Raw genomic sequence first — 20,908 nt, forward strand, 5'->3', positions numbered from 1 at the left:
TGCCAGACTACTAATATGATTACCAAAAGACATTCAAACAAAATGCACCTTCCCCTGACCTTACGTATATAACTTGCATGTTCCATGTTACTGATATGATTAACCCGTTGAAGACTGCTGTAGTCCTGAGTATACATGGGCAGGTGTCTATGGGAAATGCATGCTACAGCAAAAGCAACTCGTCTTCAATGGGTTAACAAAAGACATTCCATGACAACATGCAAGTTGTGCTTGATCTAGGGGAAGGTGCATTCCAATGTCTTTTGTCATCATATTAGTACTTCAGTAGTGATTGACAGATGATGTCCCTGGCAGAATCTTGGTTTGAAAGTTGTTGTTTTTTTGTGGGCGTATCCAAGTAATCTGAAAAAATTATAGAAATATTATTATGAAATATATGGCACATACTCTGTTGACCAGATAAGTGATGACTAGGGTATTATGAATCAATACTAGTAAAACATGCAAATGCATTGCATAGTACTTTAAACTCACTTCAATTAAAAATTGGTTTTAGATCCTTTTTGATTTGTCAATTTACAGGAGCTCTTTGGCTTGGACGTTCTACACAAACACATGTGGGTGAAGGTGAGAATTCATGACTGTTTTAAATCAATACCGATTAAAGCGTGAGAAAACGATGAGAACAGTATAAGATTTTGAATGTTGTGGGATAAAAAAAGGAGTGAATTACTCAAGGCAAAAATCAAGCAGTATCTGAGGATGTTATGTCAAGATTTGTCAGTGTAAGTGAAGCACTTGAGCAATTGCTTCACATTTCCTCATTCCAGCAGACCATACAATCTGCACTGACCAATTTTCTCCAATCTGGACTTGATTGGCAGAATCACAGCAGTCTACTAAAAGCATACATTGACAGAATATTGTGCAGTGTTTTGAACCGAAGACAATAGAGTGTGGGGTGTTTGCTGATCAGTTTAATACAGCCTCTAGAATTTAAAAAAGGAAAAAGGACTCTGACCGACAGTTTGTTTGAGAGATGAAGTATGCTTGTGTCAGGAGAGGTACACAAGTTAATCTAATCTGCACTTTTTGCATTTTAAACATGTCAAATAAACTCGAACTCATCTTTGTTTTTCCAGCCTTGGATTCACAAACAAATCCGTGATAATAAATATGACATATAAAATGATGACCGAGTCTGCTTTCAGTCTATCTTCAACTAGTTTATCAAACATAAAACAACAGAGAGCGGGTAGTCAACCCAGCCATTTAAACAAACTATCGAATTTGTGCATTGATGCTGCAGATGACGCAGACTGTGTTCAGTCACATGTCCAACGACTTCCCCTGGAGCGGTGACATCCAGCTCTTTCTCAACGTCATCAATGGCGCCCTCTTGCTGCACTGCGAGGACATCTCCGTCCTTCGCCTCTGCCTCTCCACCTACATCAACATCTCGCGTCACTTCAAGCACATCTTTGCCACCAAGGGGTGAGTTGATTTGAGGATGGTCGGGGGCTTCTCGATCCATTCTGTGGACAGATTGGCCAGCTTTTGCACTGGCCTAAATTTGGGTATCTTTTTATCCGTTTCATTTTCTGTAAATGCTTGTGGCTTGTCTTTCCCCTGGTAACAGATCTCGTGCCTCAAAGTCATACATTTTCAGGGGAGCGAAAAAGCTTTCACATTTTTTGCAACATTTTTGCTATATGATATTAAAGTTGATGTTAGATATTGTAGAAGCATTGATTTGGATTGGATTGACAAATGTAATGTTTTACAACTCCAATCAGTATTCTTTTTTTTCATATTAGAAACCAAGTTAGGAGGATATTGCGAGGTCTTGTCACCTCAAGGATGATATTTTCATTGCAGTAAAATCAAGTAAGGAATCTCACTGTTCATTAAATCTGATACAATGGTCAATCAAAAAGTATGATTTTGTTCGTCCAAACGAAAACTGCCATTTGAGGCCATGTTCAGTTTGAGACCCTGTGTGATGTTGTGATAGTGGTGAGTGCTGCTGCTGCTGTTCTCTTTAGTGTAGACAATACCTTATATGTCCTAGTGCTCAAACTGCATTGATATTTTTCTCGAATTTCATGAGCTGACCTTTATTTGCAGAATTAACTCGCGACTCTGTTGTCAGCTGAATTTTAATGTATATGTTGTCTCCAAGCTGGGAATGTGATAACTTTTATTGTGAAAAGGTGTTGATATCTACTCCTCATTCTATCCCTGTGGTTCTGGATCGCCAATTTAGTCGCTGAACTACAGAATATTATGCTAGAGAAATGCATATGTATGCAATGTTTATACATATTTCCATCATTAGTGATAGTGGTGTGTGTGGGGGCATGCTTCTTTAAAGCAGTAATGATCATTTGTTTTATGATGAATGTAATCTCGTCGTCCCAGGTTCCAGTACATCATGCCTACCATTCTACGCATCTACACCCACCATCAGTCTAATCCTCTTGTCTGCAGGAGTATCGAGGTACGCTGATAAAGAGTATTCCAGAAATTACCTCTAATGCAGTCCATCAGAGAGAAAAAAAACAACAAAACCCATACATGGTTACATGCGCAATTGGTCCCATTCAGAAAGAGATTCATTCCATGCACTCTCCTACCTCTCATCACATCTGTAGCCCAATATTTGATACATGTGTACTGGACATATATTTTATGATGGTTGCATTTCATCGTTACTGCTGTCTTGTTTTTGTTTTTGCTTTTAATTCCCAAAAGTGAATGATAATAGCTGTTGTGTTTTTGCATGTATCCTGTGTGTGCATGTGTTCACAGTGGATGTAGGGGCATGGTTCACTTGTGCCATTACACAATGACATTTGAGTCAGTAATATGAGCTGCTCTGTTTGGTTTTGCTGTTATGCATGCTGCTTTCACTCAAAATGCATGCTTTGCAGTAGTGGCAAGGTATCCCCATACTCCTCTTCAGGATATATCTCAAAATTTATCTGCAGTTAGTTCTCGGAAATGTTTGATGCTGTAGCAAACTATGCATGGAAAAGATGGGGAAAAAAGAAGAAGAAGAAGAAAAGGACTACTCACAGCATACAAATGTGTATGTCCATGAGGAGTGAGTGCAATTCCATATCATGTCCAAGTTGACCTCAAGTAAATGCACACAAATAGAATGGTACAAATTTCTTCAAAATCAAACATACATATGTGCAATAAAACTGTTAGAATTATGTTTTCTTTCGTAATATCAAAATTTCATTATAGCCAAACAGTTAAGTATATAAAATTCTATAGGTGATTATTGTGGGACCTGAATTTTTACTTTGTTGTATAGAGAATTTTGTTATAACCGTGCCATTTATAACAGGAGTGCACTGCATTACGTAAAGTTCAAGTATTCGTACATATGACTCTCACCCCCACCCAAAAGAGAAAAGAAGAAAATATGTATGCATGTGTTCAAGAGATTGAAATCTCAAAAAATCCACTTCACAAAATGTTGCATGTTGACAATGCCTGTGAGTATTACTGTGATGAGTTCTAGTTGTATTACTTCACTTTCCATGATGTTGCATGCAGTTCTTTCCTTTTTTGTTGTTTTTTTTTAGTTACCCAAATGTTCTTCTGCATCTCCCAGGTGAAGGCATGGCTGAGGTCACTCTCACAGCATTTAAAAGTGTGGAAAACTGCATGCATTGGTATGCGAACCTCAAATTATATACCCTGAATACACAGGGCTTGACATGAGTGGTGGCGTGGTGGCCCGGGGCCACTAGAAATTAATGTCGGGCCACCAAATTTCCAAAAAGGCTATTTTTGGTGGTCTGATCAGGCACCGACATTTCAATTTTAATGATTTTAGTGACCCCGAACAGACCATCAGAGTTTAAAGTCGAGCCTTGATATATAAGTATATATATATATATATATATATATATATATATATATGGTTATATTTGTCATTTTTCTTTTCTTTTATGAGTGGTGTAAATAGTTAGATTTCATCAGTGTGACTAACCACTGTGAAGGGACAGAAATTATGATGTTGGTTTGTGAATTATATCACCGCAAAAATGTCAATTTTTTTGTTACTTTCTTTTTCACATTTTACCCACCAAATGCCAGAATCCGTGCTTCTCTGGTTTCGTGCTATATTCTTTATGACTTTTTTTCTTTTTGACCACTCTTTGTGAGGGGAATAAGATGTACATATTACAAGCATTGCTTTTTAGCTTCTCCTCCACTTTCAACATTATTTAGTAAATATCATGCATCTTAGCTCGTCAGTTTATTGTGTCTATATTATTTTTCGATATATGTAGAATATGTATATTGCTCTTTTTTCATGATAAGTTTTGTACACTTATATTCTTTGTTGAAAAAGAAAGTAAAAAGATTAAATAAATGAATTTGTGAGTATTTCAGAAGGTGGAATAAAAACAATAATAACCTTTCATTTCAGTGAAAATGACTTCATCCAAATAAGAGCAATATGATCAACCAAAATTGCATGCGAATGAACACTGTGCTGTCACTTTTTAGGAGGATGAATTCATTGTTGACAGCTTCTGATCCTTAACAGAATAATTTATTGACTGAAGACATGGATCAATTTATAGATAAGGCTGTGTCTCAACAAAACATTCTTTCAATGAGATTATGTTCCTTTGCAGGTACAGTCACTGACAAATCAAACTGTACCTCATGTATCTAGCCCAGAGCTCTGCATTTGCATATCTTAGTAGAATGTTTCAGTGAAGCATACATGTCGCATCAGATATTTCTTTGCCTTTTGCTTGCAATAATGCCGAATTCATATTCTAATTCTCCTGATAGTACGTGTGTCGCCAGTTCTACATCTTACACATGAAGCCATTCATCCTGCAGCTGTTTGGGAGTGCAGCCCCCATCTTGAAGGCCGGCTCTGACGAGGCACCCAACCCCCTCAAGGTCCGTCATATGTTTGTTCTTTAACCCTTTGTATACCGCATTAATCTCCCGTCAACTGATACGTGTGCAGCGTTTGTGCACATTTGATTCATCGGCACAGAAATGGTTAAGGGGAATGAAACCCAAATAAACATGTGGATTGAGTGAATGCAGCAATATTAGTAGAACACATCAGTGAAAGTTTGAAGAAAATCGGGCAATCTGTTCAAAAGTTATGAATTCTAGTGAAAATTTTGGTGCAGCCATCACTGGATGAGAAGACTTCTGCAGTTTGTGACATCACATATGATGTAAATATGAAAAAAATCAACAAAATTCCATTTTTTTAAAAGATGAAAGGTACGCATGCCCTTAACTTGTTATTGACATATTATGTTAAGGGGAATGTTATTCCCCTGCTTTCTGAAAGAGGTAAGTTGATACTTTTTCAATATGCTAGAAAAATGAAAACGTGTTAAATTTTTCTCTATATTTTGTTAATATTTTTTGTTTTGTTTTATTGTCCATGACTCTTTATTTCATTCAATATTGAATGGGGAGGCTTAAATTGTGAGAAGTAGGTACACCTTTTCTGATGATGAGATATACAGTAATCTGTAGTAGATGTAAACATTATGTGAGAAGTGTAACGTGGATAGCTTCAAAGATGTTACATTGAATACTTTCTTGCGGTAAAGTGCTGGCATCGCAGTACTTCCCACCATCACCCACCCCCCTCACTTCTCATCTCCGTACTGCTGCTTCTGATTTCATGAATTGACTCGCACGCAGCTAACACGCTGCATCCGATTCACTCTCGCGTGATGGATACTTATAGTCTGATATACTGTAATCGAAGTACAGTTGAACCTCTCTTATCTGGCCTCCCTTTATCCGGATCTCTCTATTATATGGACGCAATCTCGCCTTGATTTTTTTTTATAATTATGGGAGGAAAGGGGGATTCCCAACTCCTTGAGAACTCCTACACAAACACACATGAATTACATAAACTTGATACATTTCTTGATAATTATTTAGGTAAATCATCCCAAGAATTTATGAAAGAAAATGATTTCATTCTTGCAAACACGAACCTCTATTTTGGGGTCTGTTACTGAGTGTAACAATGAAAAGGTTGCAGTATACACATTACTACATGTGGTACTACAACGGGCTACATCAGTACATGTGTAGTATATGTACATGTACACTGTATAAAGCATTGAGTCTCCTGTATCCGGCCAAATCCCTTATCCGGATGAGCCCCGGTCCCGACTTGTCCGGATACGAGAGGTTCAACTGTAATCAAATATAAAACATCACGTGGCAACCACAATCAGGTATCCTCTGAGGTTGCATTACTTCTGCCATACTTTTCTGGGTGCTTTGCATTTTTATCATTAACTGAAATTGTGTTTTTACCTCCGCCAAGGGGGGAGGTTATGTTTTCGTTACCTTTGGTTTGTTTGTTAGTTGGTTCGTTCGTTTGTCCGTGTGCAAAATAACTCAAAAAGTAGTGAACGGATTATGATGAAACTTGCAGGAAAGGTTGAAAATGACACAAGTAACAAACAACTAACTTTTGGTAGTGATCCGAGATTTTTGGGGGAATTTATGAAGGATTTTTGATATTTTGGCAGGTAGGGTCAATGAACTAGGGAGTTCAGGCTGCGCGTATTTGAGGTTTGCATGCGCGCACTAAAGCGCGTGCTCTAGTTTCTGCCAGGGCGAGGCGCGCTGTGCAGCTGAGGGTTTATGACGTAACAAAGGCTTCTATATTGGGAAATCAGGCGGCTATCAGCACACAATGCAGTACGTATGGGTGGAAATCACTGATCTCAAACAAGATCAGTGTGGGTGGAAATGGGCTGCATGCTTGGCGGAGGTCTGCGCTCTCAGAGTGCTTTTCTAGTTACTTGTTACAGCATTTTTTCACACATCTATTGTGCATTTGCCTCCGTTTTTAGAGTACAAATCAACAGTTTTTGCAGTCACACAGGAACTATGTTTTACCTTTAACGACCATTTGCCATTTTTTCTCTCATGCTCTAGGTCTCTGCCAAGGTCCTCTTCAAGCTCCTCCTCTCCCTGGAGAAAGACAGCAAGGATTCCCTCGATCTCCTCGAGCTGGTCACGGGGGACAAGCCAATGAAGACTCTGGTAAGGACAAAGCCGTGAAAGCTACTATTGGTATAGCAAGAAGGTAACTTAATGAAAATGGCTGATGCGTCCTTTTTTTTCCTTTATAGGACAAGAGGGAAAGATGAGGACTTCTCAAAACTCACCTAAAGGGACAAAGCAACTTGCTGAAACTCACTTTATAATTGCCTTTGTTATGTTGAGAAGGCAACTTTTCTTAACTCCCTCGAGCACTTTTTATGATGGGAGGCAAGATGGCAACTTCTCAAAACTTGCCAATAAGGTTCCTCGTTTAGGAAGAGGTGACTAACCCAGCTTGCATACTGTAAAAGTGGATATTTTCGCGTGAGTAATTTTTCGTGCTCGGCCAGGTAAGATGGATTTCATGTGTTTACTATGTGTATTAACTACTGGAACATATGGTTTCCTTTTATTTTCGTGCATGCTTTTATTTTCGAGCTAGCGTTTGGTTGCGCGAAATGCGCCAAATTTCCACACCGCAAAAATTTCCACTTTTACAGTAAGTGCCTTATTCAGGGCAAATGGACAAGATGGTGACTTGTTGAAGCATGAGAAGGTGCCTCATTTGGAACAAGGTTATTCACTAAAGCTTACATACATAAAGTAGGTACTGTACCTTATTCAGGGCGCAGAGACAAGAGGGTGACTCTTTGGAACTTGTCAAGGCGTTTGATTTAGGATGAGGGCACTTCTTGACTTGCTACAGCTCACAAAAGTGACTTGTTCAGGGTGAGAAGATGATTCTTGAAAAATTTAACTCGCTAGTCTGTAGTCTTTGTATTGTAGTCCCACAAACTACTATACGTCCTACTGCCCAACTGTGTAGACTGCAATTGACGGAACCTATCAGGGAATTTGTTGGAAAATATACATTCTGGTCACAAGATGAAATCTGTGTGATTATTTTAATGGATTTAGTTATAATTTTCAGTCATTAATTAAAACATTGGAAGTGTTTAAGCCAAAAATATGTCTCGATATAGCAGTTTGTGGTTCAATTATGCAATTGAAATAACACACCAAAAATAATGTTATAATGAATTTTGTTGTACTGAGTGGTGTTCCCACTCGAATGGTTCCTGATTATTAAGTGAGCACTGTAGTCTATGAACTATACATCCAGACAGGCTAGCTAGGAGGACCCTGTCACTAAGTTTTGGTGGGCTGTAATCTTTTCTACTCTCTGTTTTTCCTTTCATTTTGCTCGCCAGGATTTCTGTTACAACAATGACCCGCTTGCGACGTTTAACATTCCAGAAGCCATCAGGCTGTGCGTGGTGGTCGTTGCCTACGCCCCCGAGTCTGTGCGCAGTGCTCAGATGTTGGTAAGTTTAGGCGGGAGGATTCTGTTGATTACATAATTGGGTTGAGTGATGTTTATGTGTGTGTCATTGTGTGTGTATGTCTGTCTGTGCTTCTGAGTGTGTGTGTGTGTGTGTGTGTGTATGTGTGTGTCTCCATGTGTGTGTGTGTATGTGAATGTATCTAATGTACCTAAATAAATATGTTTTTGAATGAATTCAGTTGTTCCTTTGCACCAGTATTTATTTTTTTTTTTTTTGGGGGGGGGGGGGGGGGGGAGGGGATCTGCAGAGGTTGCCAATCATGCAGTATTTGTTATCTTGCATCAAAATGGAGATTTCAGTGGTAGCATTATTGAATTTTTGCATTACCCTGTTACCTGCTGACATCCAAATAATAGTAAGAATGACATTTTTATTGTGTTCCAGTGATTGTGCAGGGGGAAAATAATCACAATCATTTAGGTGATCAATCTTCTTCCTCAATCTTTTTGATGATTTTCCCCTGTTTTTTCTCCTACCCGACCCCAACCCACCCCCAGAGTGTTCTGGATGCCATCGTACCCCTCTACCTACAGCACTTGAAGGACCAAACAAAGAGGAGAGACAACCCCAGCGCTGCCAAGTCAGAGACGACGGCCATCACCACACTAGCCGTCACCATCAAGGCCCTCATCGTCGGTGCGGAGAACCTTGCGAGGTAAATTTCTTGCCCCAGTTTCTTGTCCTTTCTCTCTCTCTCTCTCTCTCTTTCTGTCACTCTGTATTCTACTGTATATGCCGCATATTTAGTGAGTCTTATTTTTCGCAAATTGGAATTTCCCAACAATTTTGCAGGTGGTTAAATTTGTGTTCGTGGAATAGAGCAATGGATGGAAAAATGTGTGTGTGCATATCACATTCGCGTCGGGATAAAATTAAAAATTTTTGTGTTTTTGAATTTTCGAAAAGCACCTGACTCACGAAAATATAACTTTGCAAAATATCAAACGTATGCAGCATCTTTCTATCTATCTATCCGCCAATCTAGTTTATGAGCTGAAATGTTCATGATGGTTTTATTTTTGCCAATATTGCGAATCACCTTTGAACCATGAAACTTACATGCAGCTATAAAAAAAAAACTTGCCAGAAACAATGCCACATAAAAATATCATTTAGCAAGAACAAAAATAAAAATAATAATCATGCTATGCATGCATGCAATCAGTTACTACTAGTACCGCATAGTGGGAGAGATATGTGAGATGCAAACACTAGTGTTGGACTGGGATGCATGGTGCGGCACTATGTACTCTGTCACTGATGCACCCACCAAGCAGTAGAAGCAGAAGTAGAACCAGTAGGTTACATACAAATATGAATGTGACAGAGTTTTCCACATTCATGTCTGGATCTGATGGTGATCATCTTTGTGTCCCCCCCCCCCCACACCATTCCTCTCCAATTCCCCCACAATTCCCCCATTCCCCTCCCATTCCCCCAACATTCCCCTCCCATTCCCCCAACCATCCCCCACCTTTCCCCCACCATCCTTCACCATTCCCCCACCATCCCCAACCATTCCCCCACCATTCCCCCACCATTCCCCCACCTTTCCCCCACCATCCCCCACCATTCCCCCACCATCCCCCACCATTCCCCCACCTTTCCCCCACCATTCCCCCACCTTTCCCCCACCATTCCCCCACCTTTCCCCCACCATTCCCCCACCATTCCCCCACCATCCCCCACCATTCCCCCACCATTCTCCACCATTCCCCACCATTCCCCACCATCCCCCACCATCCCCCATCATTCCCCCACCATCCCCCATCATTCCCCCACCATTCCCCCAACCATTCCCCCAACCATTCCCCCAACCATTCCCCCACCATTCCCCTCCCATTCCCCCAACCATTCCCCCACCATTCCCCCACCATTCCCCCAACCATTCCCCCAACCATTCCCCCACCATTCCCCCACCATCCCCCACCATTCCCCCAACCATTCCCCCAACCATTCCCCCACCATTCCCCTCCCATTCCCCCCCCCCATTCCCCCAACCATTCCCTCACCATTCCCTCACCATTCCCCCAACCATTCCCCCAACCATTCCCCCACCATTCCCCTCCCATTCCCCCAACCATTCCCCCAACCATTCCCCCACCATTCCCCCACCATTCCCCCACCATTCCCCCACCATTCCCCCACCCCTCCCCACTTGTATCCACCCCCCTTTCCACCACCTGCCATCGGTGTATAGGAGCACCAGCGGACCCAGCCGTAAGATCGAGACCTCCAACGTGGCGGCCAGCTTCAAGAGCTCCTCCAACTCGCAGCAGAGCTCCATCCGCAAACACAACTCCCGCAAGTCGGGCATCAACAACAGCAACATCGACCTCGGCGACGAGGACATGCGGGAAGACTTCAAGTTCAGGTGAGCAACCCTGGTCATCTCCCTCTTTGTGGAAACACTCCACTTGCCTGGCACGCAGAGATTCCTTGTGTGCCACTTTATGTTTATTTGTTCATATGTTTGGAATCTCTGTGATGATAACATTTTATGATTTTTTAAATGTATGTGACGGTTAAATAAAGAAAAGGCGAGTCTGAGTCAATGATTGTATACGATATGTTTTTGTTGTGGCGGAGGAAGCAAAAGTTCAACTGAAGTGTTATAACTGGAATAAGCAATTTTTTCTTCCTATTTATGACAATGCCTGCAGTGCTTTGCTACATGTATGAAAGAAAAAATAAGGCAACATCTCAATGTTGATCACAAACTTGGCTAACGGTGCAAAATCAAAACAGCTCAAGCAGAAAAAGAAACATATAGATGCTTGAATTGTCATTTGGAGTGTTTGTCATGCCGGTTTGATCCGCAGATACAATGATGACCGCGTCCAGCGCCGCTACGAGGACGATTCCGAAGAGTCGGAGACAATGAACGAGTTCTGCAAGCCGAGAGACATGCTCCTCAGCGTGGTGTCTGAGTTTTACTGCCACGGGCTGGCACGGCTCAAGGAACTGAGACCCGTCGCCGAGTCCAGGACCCACAGCCAGACGGAGATCCTGGACCAGAAATGTCACATGGTGAGGGGACTTTGTCGACTTAGTTTTTTACCATGTCTTACAACAGCGCTGCACACTGGCACTGGTCCAACGGTCCCTGACCAGTAAAAATCGCTGTCGGACCAGTAACTTTTACAAGAATGGACTCGTAAAAAATGTAAAAACTGGGTACCTACTGGTCCAACAGACAGGTCACACCAGTTGAAAAAATGGGTTAGTGTGCAGCCCTGCTTACAAAGATATATGATTACACCCTTTCATCTCCAAATGCCACTTGGTTAGTTCTTTTGAGTGGTTCTCTACATATTTTTGACCATGAATGTTATAGTCATCATCAAATATCACCATTTAAAGTTCATTTTCCCCACTCTGTGGGGTTCGATAGTTCATTTCCTTAATGGTTCTTCTCCATGCTGTCCTGTGCATTGGGTCAATGTAGGTGATATAAGATGGTGAGGGAACTTTATCAGCTTGGCTGTTATTGTTTCATTATAATGTCTTGGGGGATATGATGCCACACATTTCTCTTTTTTCAAAAAAAGCACGGTCAGTCTTCCTCCTTGATTAGCTACAAGAAGTTTTCTGAGCCAGAAATTTTACATGATGGTCAGACTTTTTCATTGTTGTGCTTATTAGCTCACCTGAGCCAAAGGCTCAAGTGAGCTATTGCGATCGCCCTTCGTCCGGCGTCCGTCGTGCGTCGTGCGTCGTGCGTCGTCCGTCGTCCGTCGTCCGTCGTCCGTCGTCCGTCGTCCGTCGTCCGTCGTGCGTCGTCCGTCGTGCGTCGTGCGTAAACTTTTTACATTTTCATCTTCTTCTTGAAAACCCCAAGACCGATTTTCATCAAACTTGGCAGGTAGCATCCCTAGGGGGTTAGGAACTCAATTTGTTAAAATGGGCACCATGCCCCACCCAGGGGGCCCCCAGGGGGGCCCAAACCCCCCAAAATTAAGGAATCTGTAAAAATCTTCTTCTCTAGAACCAGAAGTGATAGAGCTAAGTTAATACTATGAGTTAGTACATTGATGACTGTAGTTTCAAGTTTGTTCATGGCAGAATCAGGGGTGCCCCCCTTGGGACCCAGGGGAGGGGGGTTGGGAAGGGTTCTAATGGGGCCTAAATTGTACATTTTCATCTTCTTCTTGAGAACCCCATGACCCATTTTCACCAAACTTGGCAGGTAGCATCCCTAGGGGGTTAGGAACTCAATTGTTAAAATGGGCACCATGCCCCACCTAGGGGGCCCCCAGGGGGCCCAAACCCCCCAAAATTAAGGAATCCGCAAAAATCTTCTTCTCTAGAACCAGAAGTGATAGAGCTAAGTTAATACTATGAGTTAGTACATTGATGACTGTAGTTTCAAGTTTGTTCATGGCAGAATCAGGGGTGCCCCCCTTGGGACCCAGGGGAGGGGGTGAGGAGGGGTCCTAATGGGGCCTAAATTGTACATTTTTATCTTCTTCTTGAAAACCCCATGACCCATTTTCACCAAACTTGGCAGGTAGCATCCCTAGGGGGTTAGGATCTCAATTTGTTAAAATGGGCACCATGCCCAACCCAGGGGGCCCCCAGGGGTCCCAAACCCCCCAAATGAAGGAATCTTTATAAATCTCTAGAATCAGAAGTTATAGAGCTGAGATAATATCATGAGTGAGTACATTAATGACTGTAGTTTCAAGTTTGTTCATAGGAGATCCAGGGGTGCCCCTCTTGGGTAGGGGGGGGGGGGGGGGGTGGTTGGAAGGGTCCAAATGGGGGCCTGAATTGTACATTTTCATCTTCTTCCTGAAAACCTCATGATGGATTTTTGTCAAACTTGGCAGGTAGCATCCCTAGGGGGTCAGGATCTCAATTTATCAAAATGGGCACCATGCCCCACCCAGAGGGCCCCAGGGGGCCCCAATCCCCCCAAATTAAGGAATCTTAAAAAAATTGGGCCCTTATTGTACATTTTCATCTTCTACTTGAGAATGCCTGGTCAAATTTTAATTTAGATTAGTGACTGCGTGAAAGGTGAACTTGCGATACTCAGGTGAGCGCTAGACCCGCGGGTCTTGAGCCGAAGGCTCAAGTGAGCTATTGCGATCGCTCTTCGTCCGGCGTCCGTCGTGCGTCGTGCGTCGTCCGTCGTCCGTCGTCCGTCGTCCGTAAACTTTTTACATTTTCATCTTCTTCTTGAGAACCCCATGACCGATTTTCACCAAACTTGGCAGGTAGCATCCCTAGGGGGATAGGATCTCAATTTGTTCAAATGGGCACCATGGCCCACCTGGGGGGCCCCAGGGGGGCCCAAACACCCTAAAATTAAGGAATCTTTAAAAATCTTCTTCTCTAGAACCAGAAGTGATAGGGCTTAATTGATACGTTGAGTAAGTACATTGATGACTGTAGTTTCAAGTTTGTTCATGGGGGAATCAGGGGTGCCCCCCTTGGGACCCAGGGGAGGGGGTGGGGAGGGGTCCTAATGGGGCCTAAATTGTACATTTTCATCTTCACTTTGAGATCGCCATGTCTGATTTTCACCAAACTTGGTAGGTAGCATCCCTAGGGGGATAGGATCTCAATTTGTTCAAATGGGCACCATTGCCCACCTGGGGGGTCCCTAGGGGGCCAAACCCCCTAAACTTAAGGAACCTTTAAAAATCTTCTCTAGAACCAGAAGTGATAGGGCTTAGATGATACTCTGAGTAAGTACATTGATGACTGTAGTTTCAAGTTTGTTCATGGGGGAATCAGGGGTGCCCCCCTTGGGACCCAGGGGAGGGGGTGGGGAGGGGTCCTAATGTGGCCTAAATTGTACATTTTCATCTTCACTTTGAGATCGCCATGTCTGATTTTCACCAAACTTGGTAGGTAGCATCCCTAGGGGGATAGGATCTCAATTTGTTCAAATGGGCTCCATTGCCCACCTGGGGGGTCCCTAGGGGGCCAAACCTCCTAACATTAAGGAACCTTTAAAAATCTTCTCTAGAACCAGAAGTGATAGGGCTTAGATGATACTATGAGTTAGTACATTGATGACTGTAGTTTCAAGTTTGTTCATGGGGTTGGCGGAATCAGGAGTGCCCCCCCCTCCCCCTAGGACCCAGGAGAGGGCTGGGGAGAAGTCCTACAATACAGTTGTAATGGAGCCTGAATTGTACATGTTCATCTTCTTCTTGAAAACCTCAAGATGAATTTTGACCAAACTTAGCAGGTAGCATCCCTAGGGGGATAGAATCTCAATTCCTTCAAATGGGCACCATGTCCCTCTTGGGGGGGGGGGGGGGGGGGGGGGGGACTAGGGGGCCCACCCCCCCCCCCCCCACATTAAGGAATATGTAAAATCTTCTGCTCTAGAACCAGAAATGATAAAGCAAAGTTAATGCCATGAGTTTGTACATTGATGACTTTAGTTCCAAGTTTGTTAATTGCAGATTCAGATCCAGGACTGCCTGCTCCCCCCCCCCCCCGAGTTGAGGGGGGGGGGGGGAGGGATCCATATGCAGACCTAAAGTTTCCAATGTTCTCAGGTAAGAGTGTGCAAGAATGCATGAAAGGTGAAATTGCGATACTCAGGTGAGCGCGTGACCCGCGGGTCTCTTGTTAACTTAATGTACCCTTCCTTGTAAGACTAACTTTAAACTGGTCAGGAATTCCCCAGTAAAGGAGCTGGGACAACTTTGTCACTGACAATATCTTCCATAATTTGCGAAGAACTGATTTGTCTGCAGATGCAAAGAAAGGAGCAGTATTGTAAATTTGTACTATTCCTTTGCCCTTGTTAACATCAAACCAAATCCTTGATTTGAACGTACAATTGTATATTCACTGAATGCACATGTGTGTGTGTGTGTGTGTGTGTATACTTTGTTTGCAATGTATTGTTTCAAAAAAAAAATGTCATTTCTCAAAATTATGATATGATAACATGAACAGGCAAGTCTGTGCTTTTGAAAGCTTTTGATAAAAAGCTTCGTACACTTTAGATATTGATATTGACATTGAGCATCCATTATCATTGCTAATCATTTCTATCTGATTGCACTTGATTTGCTCCAACCCTTCCAGCGAGTGGCTGAAGTGGCGTTAACACTGCTGAAAGTCGCCCCTCACGATCCTGTAACAATGGGATGCAAGGGGCTCCAAAGGTAAATTTGTCTCTTTTTCTTATAACTTTAAAGGACAAGTTCACCTTCATAGACATGTGGGTTGAGTGAATGCAGCAATATTAGTAGAACACATCAGTGAGAGTTTGAGCAAAATCGGTCCGATCCGTTCAAAAGTTATGAATTTTTGAAGTTTCTGCTCAGTCACGGCTGGATGAAAAGACTACTATAGCTTTTGATGTCACATGAGTACAACGATATAAAGAAAGAATAAAGAAAATTCAACATATTTCCATTTTTCTCGCGTAACAAAAGAACACTCGACTTCTCTCTTTCAGAAGGCCGGGGGAATAATATTTCCCTTAACATACGTCAGTAGCAAGTCGAAAGAAATGTGCACTTTATTCAAAAAGTAAAGTTTTGTGAAATTCTCTTTTTATTTTCCTTATATAGTTGTACGCATGTGATATCATACACTGTAGTAGTCTTCTCTTCCAGCAGTGACTGCGCAGATACATAAGATATTCGTAACTTTTGAACGGATTGTCCAATTTTCCTCAAACTTTCACTGATGTGTTCTACTAAAAATGCTGCATTCTCTCAATCCTTATGTATATGAAGGTGAACTTGTCCTTTAAGTCATATCATCCATTTATCAAACTATATTCATCCATTCTACACATTTTCCTTGCTCAATTGTATCTACATTTAGGACTGTATACACGGAGAAGAAAACCTCTCATTCATTTTGAATCATGCCTCATTCTGAATGATAAGTGTATAAGTTTAAAGGAGTTGGGTTGAGTTTTGACAGTTTGAAAGATGCTCGCAAACTGAAAATGAAGGAGCTATGTTTTTAACAAGCACCCACATGACAGCGTCACTTACGTCTGCATCAAAGCAATGTGTGCAAGATACAATTGTAAATGCTCCCTACCAGGAGTTTCTAAATTCTTTTCTTTCTTTTTTTTTTTTTTGCCAGGAGCTGGAATAGTGTTTTCAGGCTCTTATAAATGCCTTAGTTTGTAAAACATGCAAATTGAGGAAACAAAATAGCAAACTTAGGAAATTTGGGGGATTTGGGGGAAAGAAGTGGGGAGATGGATAGATATACTACCAAAAGTACATGGATGAATATATAGAGATGGACAAGTACAAATGTTCAAGGATGTACATAGTAGGTATGTATGTACTGCGTAGATAAATTCATACATGCATACATGTGCATACATAATATTTCACTTACTGGTAGATACAAATTGTAGATGGATAGATAGACAGACAAATTGACAGATAGATGGATATTACGGAAGATAAGAGAGTGAGATGAAGAGGCAGTATGATTATTGAGCTGAAATATTTTCCAAGCAGCTATCTATTTAGAAAGTGCCATGCTCAGATGTAGACAGCTTGTTATGAGAGTTGGGTACCATGCATATGACACAACTACTTTCTCCCAATTGATGGCACACAGGTACATCACAAAGATGATTCCACTGACGGACTGGTCTAATCAGGATCTCCGCCCTGCCCTCATCACTCTCCTCAAGAGGCTGGACAAGCTCTTCCAAAAGATCCACAAGAAAACCAACCCTGATGGTAAGTCAGTCACTGATCATCACTGGTAGGATGCGGTTGCCATGGCAATCAGAGAGCAAGATGAAACAGAGGAAGTTTATCTGAATGAATAAGCGCTGTACAGCAGTGCCTCTCCATGTTTAGATTTACAAGTTCAATTACTCGCATCCTCCTACCTCAAATCAGAGTTGATCAGAGCTGTGTGATGCCCATTGGGTTCCATGTTTTTTAATTCTAGCCAAAAAAGAGAAAGGGAAGATGAACAACTGTTAATATCATCGGTTGAGAAAGATAAGGGCGTTAAGTGCCACTGTATAACCCTGTATGGCAATAGTGGCACCTTAACGTCCTTGTCTTTCTCAACTGACAATATGTTGAGAATTCAATCATTTATTGTAGACAATGCTGCTATTTCCTTGACACCTCTTTGGGGGAGTGGGGGAGGGGGCAGGGTTGAGGAAGTTATCTCAGCTCCCCTCCGTAATGCAAAACATCAAATTAAGGTGATGTCAACTCCTCTCTCTATCATTTCTCCAGCGTCACATGGACTGGGAGTCTGCTGCCAACTTTCTGAAGGGAATCTATGTCACACTGACCAGACAGAGCATCATCAGCCACCTGCCACACCTCAAGGTACGTCTGCCCATCAATGTGCACCAGCTCCCTTTTGCCATGTCAATGCTTTATGCATGTGAAGAGTTTGATTGCAAAACGACTTAACTCCATTCATTTTAATTTTGAGATATTTGCAATTAATGCTCCCAAAAAGACAGCAAATACAAAGATAACTTTATCATGGGATATCGTCAATCATATCATTGTTATTATTATCAGTATTAGTGGAAAAATGAGCAAAGAAAATGGGATTCTGTCGGAATTCGAACCCGAGACCTCCGGATGCTAGCCCGCTGCTCTATCGACTGAGCTATAAAAAGCCGTAGTTTGTGTTCATTTCAGAAACTCTAAATTCTCAGTGCTTCTGTTTGCGGTTGTTATTGTCAGTATTAATACTTTTTATTATTGTCATTGTTGTTATCATTTTTATTTTTATCTTCAATATTATGGTTATCATTATTATCATCATCATCATCATTTCAGTTACAATAAGTATCAATGGCCATATAGTACTAACATTGGAACGTGAGATGCTAATTCTATCTGATGATATTTTCCTTACCCCAGTCTCTACTCAACATCTGCCTGGCCCTGCTCCTGTGCGACGGGTCAGCACCAGGGGGCGCTGATGGTCTCCAGCTGCTCAATGTAGCGTCGTCCGGCGGCGTGCGCTTCACCCCTCCGCCAGTCTTCTGCTCGGCCGTGGTCCGACTTGTCGCAATGCAGATGCACTGTATGAAGGTCAGCACGAGGCATCCTGTGCCACATTTGGTCTCCCCTCCCAGCCCCCCACACCCCCTCTCCCCTTTTTTATGTCATGTCGCAAAGATCATTAGAGTGATCGAGAGATCAAGCCAGATGTTACACCATGGTAGACTTCAGTCAACGTAGGCGACTAAATTAGAATGTTGCGCAGTAGAGTTTGATTCTGTTTTGTGTAGACATTAGCAACTTCTCTTTTTTTTTCCCCCTCACTTCCAGCCCATACAAATATAGAATACCTAGTGGCAGTATGGCATTGCTTGCCTTCAATTTTTCAATTTTTTTTTTTAATTGAGAAAAGTTACCTTGGTCATAACATAGACAGAGATTGTTGTGCATTATAGGCTGTAATCTGACATTTTACATTAAGATATCTAAACGTTGCTTGTACAACACTTGTACTGTAGTGTGATAGTCAGTTTTCCCCATTTTTCAAATGTACAAAACAACTTGTTCATTTTTTTTCTTTTAATTGAGAAAAGTTTCCTTGGTCATGACATAGACAGAGATTGTTGTGCATTATACATGTAGGCTGTAGTCTGACTTTTTACAGTAAGATCTTTAGAGATTGCTTATACTCATACTGTAGCATGAGTCAGTTTCCCCCATTTTTCAAATGTACAAAACACAGAGACCCATAAGGTGTGTGTGTACGATATACTTAATGAAAATGCCTATTTCATGCATCCAGTGCACGAGTTTTGTGAATTTAAAAAAAAAAGCGAAGCTTGATGCTCAACAAAGTCTCTTCTCGGGCAACTGTCGACTTTTGCCTGTTATTTGAATTACTGTTACTATATCTGCTGTGATGATATCAAGGGTCTCAATATCAAGACTAGTCAAATATCAGCTCAAACTCTTTGCATTCCATGTGTGCCATATTCTGTAATTCATAAGAATTTCATGAGTCAACTGATATTTACAAAATGAACGACTCGCAAAACAATTGCCTCCTGTAACGAAAACTGCGGTTTATGTCATCTAATACAAAGTGGCAGTACTTCTTTCTCATTTCATTGTAGTTCTTGGATTGCAAATTAAACCCACCACGAAATAACTGGCATACTGTAAACGTGAAAATTTTTGTGCATTTTGCACAACCAGAAACTAGCGTTAAAATTTTTGCTTGGCATATGTTCCAGTAGTTGATGTCTTGATTCCGCGGAATCGAAAACATGCGAAACATATCTTACCCAGCCAAGCGCAAAAAAAGAAATTAGTTGTGCAAAAATATCCACTTTCACAGTATACAGAAAGTACTGGCATAAATCATGTAGTACTGCATGCATTTATGAGACAATATTTGTGTGATATATGAGGTGAGGTGCATGATATTTTAGTATGATACAATAGGCCAGTGTGATATTCTTCAAAAGTGTATAGTACACTGTACAGCAACAGGAATATTCTCATCAAGAAGAGTGCCTTGTTGGCTGTGTGTTCAATAGTGTACACATAACATGCTTGCTGTCTTTTATGATCATATTAAGAACTACTCTTTCTAAATTGCAGTGAATAGGGTTCTAAGTGTATATATACTTTTTCTTAATTAGAGTTTCTGTTTAATGCTTATGACTAGCATATATTCAAACTGTCTTCCGCCTTTCATATGTCACAGATTGCATGAAGTATTTATAGTTTCTACTGACTGAGCTTCAGCTTTTCATCAATTAAAAAAACAAAATTGTTCTACTTCATTACGCAAATGAGGGTCTCTATTTATCGATTTTCAAACGAATGGCTTTGCATCTAACATGGATTAGCCATAAAGATAGTTTGAGTAAAAGCAGTAGAAATCTTATCAGTTGTAATTTCAGATACTATTTTTTTATCTTTAAGTTCTGTTTACAGAATTTCACCTTTCTTATATACTCCACAAGCTAGCAGAAGAAGCGACTTGCATTCTGATCAAGATTGTTTTCGCGTCTGTGCCCCAATAGAGCAGTGTTTGCTAATGCCAAAGTAGTTGTAGCTGTACATTAATACTTAGTCTTAGACTTACACAATGCCAACAAGTTGCTACCATGTTGCTGGGTCAGTCAACATGGCTGTGTATAAAAGCCTGGGTCGCCACTTTTCTCCCCCCAACATCACTCTCAATAACTGCAACTTTGGAGCAAAATTGCAGTTGCTGTTGCCAACAGCCATATGCCAACGACGAGTTTGCTGTGATCACATTTTTACTTAATTGTTGCTGTGTGGTATGATGAATTATCATAAGATTTGATTGCCATCTTTGTCAGCAGAAAACAGAGCCGTGAAATGCTACTGGTAGGACCAGAAACATTTGTGGCATGAAAAATTGGAGCCGCTGGCCTTTTTTGCAGCATGAAACTTTCGCATTAAATTGGGGACTGGCGTTCAATGCATTTTGGGTACACACAAACTTTCACGTTCATTTCAATTTCATGAATCTTGGCTCCTCGCAATATTCACTAATATTTCATGCACGCGAGAATTTCTGGT

General features: G+C 41.5%; 1 pseudogene; it reads left to right on the forward strand.

The window, feature by feature from the left end:
- Positions 1–20,908, forward strand: part of LOC139711254 (protein unc-80 homolog) — a 148,191-nt pseudogene that overhangs the window by 103,312 nt on the left and 23,971 nt on the right.

Source organism: Diadema antillarum, unplaced genomic scaffold (assembly GCF_040938485.1).
Source record: "Diadema antillarum isolate AM-2024a unplaced genomic scaffold, OU_Dant_1.0 seq00001630_RagTag, whole genome shotgun sequence".
NCBI lineage: Eukaryota > Metazoa > Echinodermata > Echinoidea > Diadematoida > Diadematidae > Diadema > Diadema antillarum.